General features: G+C 36.5%; 1 protein-coding gene and 1 long non-coding RNA gene across 8 annotated transcripts in view; one reads left to right on the forward strand and one right to left on the reverse strand.

Moving 5' to 3' along the window:
* The window catches only part of LOC107993946 (teneurin-a), a 628,759-nt gene that overhangs the window by 498,849 nt on the left and 117,750 nt on the right, over nucleotides 1-12,160 (forward strand). The gene's annotated exons all lie outside the window — the stretch shown is intronic.
* On the reverse strand, nucleotides 2,954-8,404 carry LOC133666262 (uncharacterized). Its single transcript, XR_009830190.1, has 2 exons — nucleotides 5,692-8,404; nucleotides 2,954-5,549 (listed from the first exon to the last, which is right to left on the reverse strand). It is a non-coding gene; the product is annotated as an uncharacterized LOC133666262 (long non-coding RNA).

Here is a 12,160-nt window from a genome sequence, read left to right on the forward strand (position 1 = left end):
TATACACGCATATCCATAAAACTTTTTTTGTGCACAAGAACTAGATATAACAACACGAGCAAAAATAAAATAAAACGTTTAAAAAAATAACAAGAAATATAGATATTGAGTAACATGACAGTCTACTGATAATTAAATAAATGAAAATTAATATATCCTCGAAACATTTCCCCTCTCGACCCCTTCCCATCTCGTCGATATAATAAACCACTATCCATAATCCAGTCGACCGGAACAGAAGCACAAAGGAACGAGCAAACAACTCTTTCGCGCTTCTTTCTTATTAATCGAACTTACAATAAACTGTGGAGAAGCGGCACAGTATTCAACGAAGATGATTACTCCCGCCAGTCATCCGGCCAAAGAATAATACGCCGGACTCGAGGGGGAAAGGGTTTAATAAGTTTTCCAATTATTGTCGCTCGATATCATCATTCCCGTTGAATTGGGACACGGGGAATGGCCGGGATGGCTAGCTCGAGGGATCAAACGGGCGAGACTGTCATGGCCACGTGTTAAGCGACCTCCAACGGTTGCTCACCCCACCTTACTACTTTCCCCCTCTTTTCTTCTCTCACTCTCCTTCTCTCTCGCGCGCGCGTTTATTGGTCGAAGCTAGACGCGTCGAACGAACGAGCCTAGCTGGAATGAAGAGTGCACGACGCTCTTTTGACATCGGTTGAAGGATCTGTTTGGCCGATAAACAATTCTCGTGGACGGATGTGGAATAACAACCGGATTGGTGACGAGCAGTTGAGAAAATTGCTTCTAAGAAAATTTTTACGTAAATGGAAAGGACGTAGAGGTTGTTTTAAATTGTTTGCTCGGTGTCAAGAGGTACGATTATTGAACGAGGAAAAATATTTATTTAGCCAGAAAACATTAATAGGAGGGAATGGCGTGTTTATCGCGTCGTTTAGGAACTCGAGCGAGTTCTTTGGATTTTTCTTTTTTTTGTTTACGTCATTATATGGGAAAAAAGTGATATGAAATATTAAATGAATTATACGAAAATAATTTCGAATTCGATATTATTATTTTTGTTACATCTGTTTGAACAACCATTCGAAAATATCGTTTTTGTATCATCAAGAGGAAATATTCCCTTGTATTTTTCATCTCTGTAGGAAAGATCGTTCAAAGAAACAAAATCTAAACAGCAATAAGACATGGATAGATTTACCTATCCATTTCTCGAGGAAGTAACGTTTCATCTTGACATTCTAAGTCGAGTGAGTCTTTTGATATTCGACTGACCCGATGCCTTTTCATGATCTCGAGATGGCATGCCCTCGTAGCTTTTCGTTTCCCCGATATACAGAGGCTTGCCAAAACTTTTTGGCCAAACTTATTTCTATTCCAATCTCTATCTCTCTGATTCTATTTCAATATTCAAACAAATAACGAAATTTCTGCTTTTAAAAATTGGAGATTATTTTCATGTGAAATAATCGTAAATAAAATTACTCGTGTGTGATTCGCAAACCAACAGCGCGAAAAAAATCTCCGTGAAAATTGGCGTATCGGCCAATAAAAACGATCTAATCGTAATTTCCATCTCTTTCCTGGCGTTTAATTTTCGCGGAATTATCCGGCGAACGAGTGGCAAACATTCTCCCCTCCTCTTTTCTTTTCTCAACTACGCGAAAATACGAAGCGCTGGTTGAATGCAATGGAAAGAAACGTGAAGTGTGGAGGGAGAGAGAAAAGGATTTCGAACTCGACTGACAACGAGAATTATTTCATTTTATCTCGTTGGAAGATCGGTCGCGAGTTTCATCGGTGGTTGCCTTTTTTCCACCCCTTATCTTTATTTCGTCACTCTATCTCTGTTCTCGATCATTTTTTCATCTTTCGATCACTCAAACTTTCCATTTCTGCAAAATAATGGATTTTACGAAAGTATTAAGGAAAATAATATAAAATATACGGTTGCTTTGAAATAAATAAAGAAAAGACTTTTTTCGATTATTTATATGGAGTACCGTCGATAAAGAGGCTATAATATTCTTCATTTTATTCGAGTAATATTATCTCAAAAATGCAAAAATCTTAGTATAAATATTTTCTTGATCAATCATTTTATAGATATTAAAAATGAATTTGAAACAATTCTCTTATTTATTCAAATAAAGTACGTAAAAACATTACACAATTCTCAAAATATTTATATTGATATATGTATCAACTATTTTGACAATAATATAATACGAGTCACGAATGAATATTAAATCTAAATCATCATATTATTCTTATATATCATTCATTAATACATTATGTTAAGATAAATTATCTGACTTCTTATATTTGTTCCTTTCAAAATATTTGTTAATTTGATTTCCTGTTTAAAATAAATTTTAGAATCGAATATTATAATATGAAACATATATTGAACTTATTGTCACATATAAAGGAAATTCTACTTTAAAGAACTATTAAGTCAGAAATTTATATCTATTTATATCTACATTTAAAACTTTAACAATGCTCTTATCGTTGGTGGACAATCACGATAGACAATATAATAAATATTACTCATTTTGAGAATTTATATTTTGTTTAAAATTTGAAGGAAATAATCATAAAAATAATAACAGATCTATCCCATATGAATAATTCTTTGGAATCTATGTATTATACCGAAGTGTATGTGAAAACCTATAAAAGCGGTGAATTAATAAGATATTTATTTTCCTCTGACAAAGGAACAAGGAACAGACTTCATATTTAACAATCAATATCTACTGTCTTTAGCGTAGGCGTAGTTACAGGAAGTTATTTTGTAATTTAAACAGTATCTATATCATCGTTCTTTAGTAGAATCGGATTATAACCCTTGTTTCGTTTGAAATAGATGAAAGAGATATAGTACAAAATTAATAGCATGGGAAAATCTATTTTCTGCTTGTTTCATAGGTATAACGACTTTTCAGCAAACTTATCGCAATTGTCATTTTCTTTAATTAAACCGATTTGTATATATTTTTATGTAACGTGAAAAAATTATCAAGATTAACTCGAAAATTATACATTTTTTAAAATATCTCCATTTCCTGGACAATTTATTCTTTACATCCAGTACATTCGATTCATATATCTTAAACCAAACGTAACCTAGTCGTAGAAACTGGAACTTGATAGACTTGTCTCTCCGTCTTCCTTTCGAAGATATTTCTGTTCATCTTTTACGTACATGAGACGCGCATGCGCAAAGAGATGTCGGTCTCCACACCAGCGTAAAAGGATACGGTGGATCCAGTAAAGTGTCGTATGGTGCTTGACTTCATAAATAAAGATTCCCCAGTGCCGGCCCCTATCAGAGAGGCTTTTTAAAATCTACTCCACGCAGAGAGAATGTGTAATACAAGCGGGAAACCCGCGCGCGCGTGCACACCACCCTAACCTATACTGCAAAGAGACGATCTTCAACTGCTGATTCCTTTTACGCTCTCCTCGCTCCGGTAAATATCCGAAGATCGACCATCGCATAGACATTTTTAATTTCGTTTTTTGAGAAGAATCTCTTTTGACCATGGTCGGAAATATCGCTTCCTTGAACCGTATTTCGATGGTAATGGATCAGAAATAGGTTAGGATCATTTTGATTTGAATTTCTTTACGACTTTTATCCAATAATAAGGTTATAAAAAGGATATGAGAAATTTCGAATTTCAAGAGGCTCGATTTTAGAATGGTTTGATAATGTTGAAAAAAAATGACGATGAGAGGAATGTTAGTTTTGTGGTTATTTTAACGTCGTCGTGGCATGATGTAAATATTCCAGCAGTATGTAAGATTTTTTTTTTTTTTTGGTTTAGACCCTTGGGTTGGGTAATTAAAGTAAATTCTCAACAATTTTGTGTCTTGTTTACATGTCAAAATGATAGGAAATGTAGGGATTATCGTAGGAAACAAAAACGTATAATATGTAGAAAAGATGAGAAAAATATGAAGAATTAAGCGACATAATTCTTGGAATATCCTGCTGCGAATGGTACAAGTATCTTTCTATCTTGTCGGTCCATGCTGTTTCCACGACCGTGTCTCAACCTCTTTGAAAAAATACATTAGTACAAGATAATATTTTCAACCAATTCCCCATCTCGAAGAATACATTACATCTTAAGAATTTGTGAGTGGAGAGAAACACGAGGGATAAATAATCGAAAGACAATGATTACAAATCAAAATATTTAATATGATTGGAAGTCTCATTCTTTTAGGACAGAAATAGAAATAAATTAATCTCTATTTCAACTACCTATAAATTTTATTCGCTTATTTTTTTTATATTTTTATTGTCAACATAAAGAATCTTTAAAACAATGATTCAAAAATAAGATAAAAACAAAATAAAGATTTTCATTCGAATATTTTTTAAAATCAAAAATAAAATATATTATTTCAGGTATGAGGTAAAGTAAGCAAACAATATGACTCGAAAAGAATATTGAAAACAGTGCCAAAGAATTTAACCGAAAGTTAAGATTGTACACCGGAAAAGACCCTTTTCATAAACAGCCCAAGGCGTAGTCCACGGAATATCATGCACAGTGGTTTGGATCGACGTAAAACTATGCCGTCGCTTGCTGCGCTAACAAGACGGTAGTTACGGTGTCATTACCTTTATGGAGGTTGCTCGTTGTTACTGCGTAATAGCACGAGTATGGTGAAAGCATCAAGTGACCATCTGAATGTCTCACTTCGTTAGGCTCGTCGCTCAAAGCCGGTCCTCCTCTATAACCGCGCGAATAACTTCCTCTTTCAAAGTCTCACTACTTTTCCAACATACATACATGCATTTTGCCCTTAAAACGAACTGAAAGAAATACGAGAAAATGGCGAAGATAATATATGTATACCAATATATACATGTATATTAACATAATTGACAAACTATGACAAACCATATTTATAGGATTCTGTTTTCTTTAAATTATATTTAACAAAAGTTTCAAATACTAATTTAATTATATTAAAACAACATCACATATTTCATCATATTATAGATTTATACATTTATAGGTTAGATTTTTAGAATGGTCATGAATTTGATTAATTTAGAAATTTAATTCTAGTTAATAAAATCATTTTCATCGTAAAAATGTGAATAATACATTTTAGAAGAAATTATAATTTTAAAACAAGATAAAAATATAAAGTGTTTATTGTCTCCGCTCCACGAATCAATAAGAATAATTCAATCATGAAAGTAGGCTAAAAAAACTTCGATGACTTCAGAGCCTATACATGATGCTTGAATACGAGATGCATATGATCCTAGGTACGGTTAAATTAATTAGTGTCCCCGTGTAGCGCTTCGGTTCATGACCTCGTATCTATCTTTTTCACCACGTATCCAACTACCATCATTGAGGCTAGTATAGCGCAAGAAGTTGAACGATTTCATCTCGCTTCAATTCCCATTATCACCCAATGGATATCCGCGACCATGATACTCCTCGATCCTCTCATTACATCGTCGCGGAAGTTGGCGATGAAGTTGCCGTACAGCTATCGAGAAAAACGAACGAGAAAATCTCGAATATCTGCGCATAGTAAAAGAACGAAGAGGTGGAATGGAAGGAGGAAGGATAGGGAGGGGATGGCCGGGAAAATTTGCCCCGATAAAAGAGCATTCTTCGTTGAAAAGTTTATAATTACACCAGGGGATCGCGAAAACAATCTTACTGTAATTATATATGGTTTATGGGTGAACAGGGCTTCTCTGTCGCGATATCTGCCTCTGAACGCGGACATTGATTGTGAGATTACTCTATAAATACACTTCCGAGACGATTTTTATTTAAATTACACTAGAACAGTTTGCTCTCTGTGACTCTCTGCAACAAGAGTTTTTGATTATGGTTTTCTTTATATTAAAATAAATGTTCTGTTAAATTTCAAATAATATTATCATAATCATAAGGATAGTATTAATTTATCTTGTAACAACGTTGTTGCTTTAATATCTGGAAACGTCAAAAGAGAAGAAAAATTCGTATGAAATCCACGTTCGTCTTTGATGTATGTCCCTTGAAGGTACGGCAGGAAACTGGCCAGCGTCCAGTTAGTGGTGCTAGTTGCCTTCTTGCGGTGTGATCATCTGACCTGTGTTTCGTGAAGGAGACGCAAACGTAGCCAGGAAGTAGCCCTCTCTGTAATTAGCGTCTTCGTTCGGCTCTTTGACAAAGCTGCGCTTCTAACGAGCACCGACTAACAAGTATCCCCAATCATTAGAAAACCTTACGTCCTATTATCTGAATATACCTCTGTCACGAAAGTCTCTCTCTGGAAATATTTGTTGGCGAGTTTCTGTGGCTTGTCGTAATCGTGTATATTGCACGATTTTGTTAGGACAAAAATCAAGAGAGAATTAACTAGGTTAGGTTAAATTCCACGATATTTTGACACAATTCGTAGTTTCACATGAGAATATCGTGATAAGATAAATATACGTAATGGAGGAGAGGACGTATGCAAATATTGAATTTACTTGTCTTCTGCACGATCAAAATCGCATACGACGTCACACCAACTTCGATAGTTTTGTCGAACTGCGAGCAACTGGGGCACACTTGCGCCACCATGCAGATGAAACAGCAATCATAAAAACAGTCTTGGAGCTAGAGCAAGGATGAAAGATACGAAGAAGTTAGACGAAGGAAAAAACTTGCGAAGGTGAGAATAAGGAAAAAGAGGAAGCGTTATTATGCGACTCGTGTGATTTACATACGTTACATATTCACGACCGTTTCACGTAACTTGTTCGTAATCCTTTATTTTACACGACAGGATTCCAATGTTTTGTGAATAAAAAAAGAAAAAGGGAAGACAAAGTCAGATGTAAATATAACCTGTGAATTATGCAAAATGTCTTTGGAAAAAGATAAATTTCTTATAATGAGAAATAGAGAAAAATAAAGTGAAACATATTCGAATTATGAATTATTCTCTAGCTATTATAATATTTTAGATAATTATGTATGATCTTGAATGAATTTGAACTTGGTCAATGAACTTGTCTGTTTATCTTCAATTTTTCTCATTTTTTTTACCTTAAAAGTATTTGTCTCTCTAAAAATTGAGAAAATTTATACAACGGATAAAAGAAATGAAAAACAAAAAAGAAAAGTTAGAGAAAACTTAGAGAAAAGTTAGAGGGAGCACTTTTCTCAGGGACACTCTATAACTTGCATTCATCGTTGCCCTTCTGAATGTTTCATTTACAGATGGATCGTTTATTATTTTACCGGACGATGGCGGTGCAGGGACGCGTATTTCCCTTTCGCATTCGAAAACGTTGCCTCGTATGCCGCGATGACGTATGGAATATTTAAAAATCCGCGACGCACGCCCGCTGGGAGGAATAATTTTTCAGAATTTTCGAGCTCGACCCCGTTCCCTGAAAATAAATGACACGGAGACCCTCGGTTCGTCACCTAGTTTTACTCTTGGGACGTCCGTCGATTCCTTGTGTCGATTTCCAGAAGAATATCGACATATTTGGAAAGATATAGCTTCAGATTTTCATGTTTCATTCGCGCAACTGTCTCATTTTACGTGTGACAAAATTTGAAATATATTTGGATCTTGTTGAGATCTTTGCATTTCTTATGCATAAGATAATCATAGATATAATAATCCATATATCTATACATGTATACGTATAAAAATAACTTTTAATAATTTAAAATAATAAATATGAATAATTAATTGAGAAATAATTGAGAAATCGAACAATAAACGACAAGGAGGCATGAAACGAGGCTTATCCACTGTATATTACTTACAAAGTCGAATTATTTCAACGCTCACAGTAAACCTAACCTCTCAAAGAACAAACACTTTATGACAAGAAAGCCACAAGGGTCCCTTCAAACAACCCTGCACATAATACTCCCCTTCTTATATTTTCAAGCACCTCGTTCCACCCTCGATCGCATAGCTAATCGATTCGTTAATTACCTCCCCGGTGACACGGATAAAAAACAAAATCAAAGCGACCGTCAACAAGCCCTAACACAACCCCTACCACTCCTCTTCTTTCCGCATTGTTACGAGCGTCCATCACGAGCCTCCTCCACTCGACAGATGAAATTACCAGCAGTTTATTATTTTCCTCTTCTCTAAACGATTAGCATCCAGAAACCATCCATGATCTCCTAGGTGATGATGAGCATAAGACAGGTATCACCTACATGACGTGTCTGAGAGGTCTGAGAGGTTAATCGACCGAGAGTAACTAAAGAGGGGGAAGAAAAGGAGCAAAAAATATATGCGCGACAAAGCAGAATAAATAAAAAAAAACACGAGTAAAGCACTGTCACTAGAATAACGAACACCACGATCCCAATGAGACCGCGAGTTCGAAGACAGTCGAGTCGTGAGAGCAACGCGTTCCAAGATTGTTTGACTTACTTCAACTAGCGCAGGTATTATACGCAAGAAGCGGCGCAGCCGAGCAAGTGGCGTGAGCGTCGCTCGTTCCGATCCCCTTCCACGTCTGTTTACAGTGCGTGCGGACGAGGGGATTTTAGAGCAAGTTCGTGGCCACGACTTCCTTTGCGGTGCCAACTATAAAGAGAAGCCGCTGCAGGGAGAAGTCAGCATGCGATAAGCGAATGGCAGGCAGACAAGGAAGGCGATAAAGGGCGACCCGTTCCAGAGAAAGACAGTCGTATGCTGTTCGCCGACTCGGTTTCTGTCGTTGCTGCTGTTGTCCCCGAGATTCTAACCACCGGCTGCGCCGCATCTGGTGTCGTGGAGTTCGTCTATCCACTTGCTATCACTTCACTTGCGTAGCCACGAGGGGCAGCCTGCCGTTATTGCAAATTCGACAAAAGTAGCGGTCCAATAAAATCGGTTAGCGAATTTGCCGAGAATTTGCTGAAACTCGATGATTTATTGCCCACGTGAGGCGCTGTTATCGTATAATAAAGAAAAAAGCAACGGCTTGATTTCCAAGAATCTGTTACAAAATTTTAAGTATACATGGTTATCTATTATCATTTTAAATTTACTTATTTATTCAGGTATAATTGAATTTGTACCAATATTTAGTATATGTATGTTTTGACAAGAAAATATTTTTATTCTAAAAAAACAGATTGTATTTCAAAACAAAATTTCTCCGATGTCATCCGATGCCAGGCTGATGGGCCCGTATGGCAAGTCTGAAAAAAATGGCAGCAGTAATCGCGTGGATCGGGTTGAACAATAGCAACGAGAAGGTCGAGCGGACCATTTAATCGCGAGACACGATACCACTGCTTGACACCTCGTAAAAACTTTAATCAAACTTAATGATGGCATTAATTTCGCGCTGGAGCTCTCGCAACCTAGCCATGTCACGGTTTATCACTTTTCGACGTGAGAACTGTCCATGCCACTGGCTGTTGCGCGCGCACGAATTATTACGAGCAGTGCGTTGAACGAGCTCGTAATGAGAATTTTCACCGCGTGACGACAAACACGGTCGCTTAATACGATCGAAATCGAATTAATGTGTATCAGAACCGAGTTACGGTTCAAGACTAATTTGCTTAACGATATCATTGAAGTTATTCATATATTTTACTCTGTACAACTCGTAAATGACAAAATATCCTTCTATGGAAAGATTTGTGTATATAATAGAGATGCAAGTATTTATTGATTGTTATTTAACAATATCGATTATTCAATTGACATTAACAGTAACATTTTTACGTTATTGAGAATAGTTTCTTTCTTTGCTTTCATCTGCTCGTTCGAAGTTGGATACGTAGAGGTTATGTTGATCCGCATCTTGTCTTAATACAACAGAGATGCAACAGGCGTCTGTAAATGTATGGTAACACGAATAGAAGAAATGTGTTCATTTAAATTAATATGTTTGAATATTATTCCCTGAAGTATGGCACAAGAAATGCGTTGATATTAGCAGAATTGTAGCTCGAATGATATTACTATGCACGATGCTATAACGTTTCATTTAGGATTATCATTATTTTGAACGATTGTAATACGTGGGATGTTCTGAAAATAGGATGGGGGGAACTAATGGGTTTGTACTGAAGTTTGTTGGTCTCGAAGGAAATCACTTACATTCTTATGTTAGAATGTTTGCAAAATGGAAATGTATAATTAGAAAAGCTCAAATTATAAATACAAAGTTTATTGTATTTGTGCGAAACTTTATTTTTCTTTATATGGTGGAATAAAATAAAATGTGATAAAATGAAATTACTCATAATAAAACTTTATGACTTGTAAGTACATCATTTGTGTTTAATCGGTTATGTAAAATTTAAATATAAATTCAATGGTTTATGATACATTTAACACTTAAAATGTCAGTCCAATTGTCAATGATACATTTGAATATCTACTTAATAGGCGTTATTTAATTGAAAATATGATCTTGTTTTTTTCAGATGAATCAATTAAATAACGTTTTTTAATTAAACTTAATTGCAAAATATTTACTGTTATTTTTTACATGCAAATCGAAAGAACTACTATTACTTCGCTTAATATTTTTATTTCAAATCACTCGGTGATTTGCAAAAAAAATTTAATACAAAATAAAAAAAATAGAAAAAGAAATTCAAATCTCTCGATCTCTATTTCTCTCCAAAAATTTTTTATCCCTTCATCGAACAGGGAACATTATCGACACGCGACATTAAACGATCCAGCATAGCGAAACACGAGGTGAAAACATCCCAGTAGTGCGTCATCGATTTCACGGAATGCGCTCGAAAAATCGCGGCAGCCGTCGCTCGCCCGATCATTTTAAACGGCGTAATTGCTCGGCGAGCGAGCGGAGCGAGCCTTCCACCGAGTCGCGTCGTTTTCACGGTCCATCTTCCACGGTGAATCCCCTATGGCGTGCTGCACGCCATAAAGATCCGTTCGCGAGCATAGGGACAGAGGGAAAGAGGGGGAGGGAAGGAGAACTCGAGCGTCGAGAGGAGCGCCGCTCGCGCGGTGAAAGAACGAAACAGGGGCGAGGCTATATGAAAGAGAACGCGATACAAGCGCGCACGAGGGGTGTTTATTAAATCTGCCGGTTAAAGGGAATTAATTCCGTATCGGCATTCGTCCGCAAAAATTCGAAGGGCCGATAAGCGGCGCAACGAGGGCGGGGGGAGAGGGCTCATTGTCAGAAATGAGAAACTCTCTATCTTCCTCTTTTTTACGTTTCGTTCATACCGACGTGTATATACCTGGTATGCCTTTGCTCGTTTTTCTCTTTTCTTTTTTTTTTTTTTTAGACGCGATCAAAAGGAGACGGAGAGAGATGGGGATTTATGGGAGCTCGATACGACGCCGGAGGTTATTGATCGGTTGATTTATTGGACAAGTCGAGTGTCGCCTCTTCCTGTTTTTTTCAACTTGTTCCTGTCTCGCTCGGAAAAGAAATTTTGATGAATCGAAAATGATATCTACTTTTTGCTTTCGACAGACGGTATTACTTTTTTTAGAAATTTTTTAGAATTTAAGTTTGAAAATTCTTTTGAAAATTTTTTTCTGTGAATTTCGCATAAAAGAATATTAAGTTTATTTTTTGAGAAAGCATATATAGCTATACGTTAAATTGTCGAGGGCCAAATATCGTGGCAATCGTACCCTGTATTTATTTGCGTATATATAATATTTTAGAAGCAACACAGTCGTACATACGAAACGAAAAGGATCACGTGCACACTCGAATTGATCGTAATCGCGGATTCGGAATCGGTTCACGGAACTGATTTATCAAGTGGCAATAGACAGCGATTATTCCTCGTCTTCCCGCATGGTGTTTCATCGATGTACAAAATTCGTTCGACACGCAACGAATTTCAAACAATCTTTAATGACACGTCTCAAAGGGGTGTACTCCCTTCGCGAAAACAGACAATTTCACTGGTACCCGTTCATTAAGTGTGTCATGTATCGCCTTCGACACGAACGAAACGGACTAGTTTACACGCGACACGTGCATTTTGGCGCCACCTTGTCCACGCATTTGAGAATTTAACGAAAATAAAACGCTGTCTTGAAGTTTCATGAATAACAATGGCAAGTATGTGATCGATTTTGAGTTTGAAATACGTTTGATGGAAACAATGATGTAGCAAATGGAAAATTTTAATTGCTCGCGTGCAGCGTGAATGAGGTTATGGCTATG

Source organism: Apis cerana, linkage group LG6, assembly GCF_029169275.1.
Source record: "Apis cerana isolate GH-2021 linkage group LG6, AcerK_1.0, whole genome shotgun sequence".
NCBI lineage: Eukaryota > Metazoa > Arthropoda > Insecta > Hymenoptera > Apidae > Apis > Apis cerana.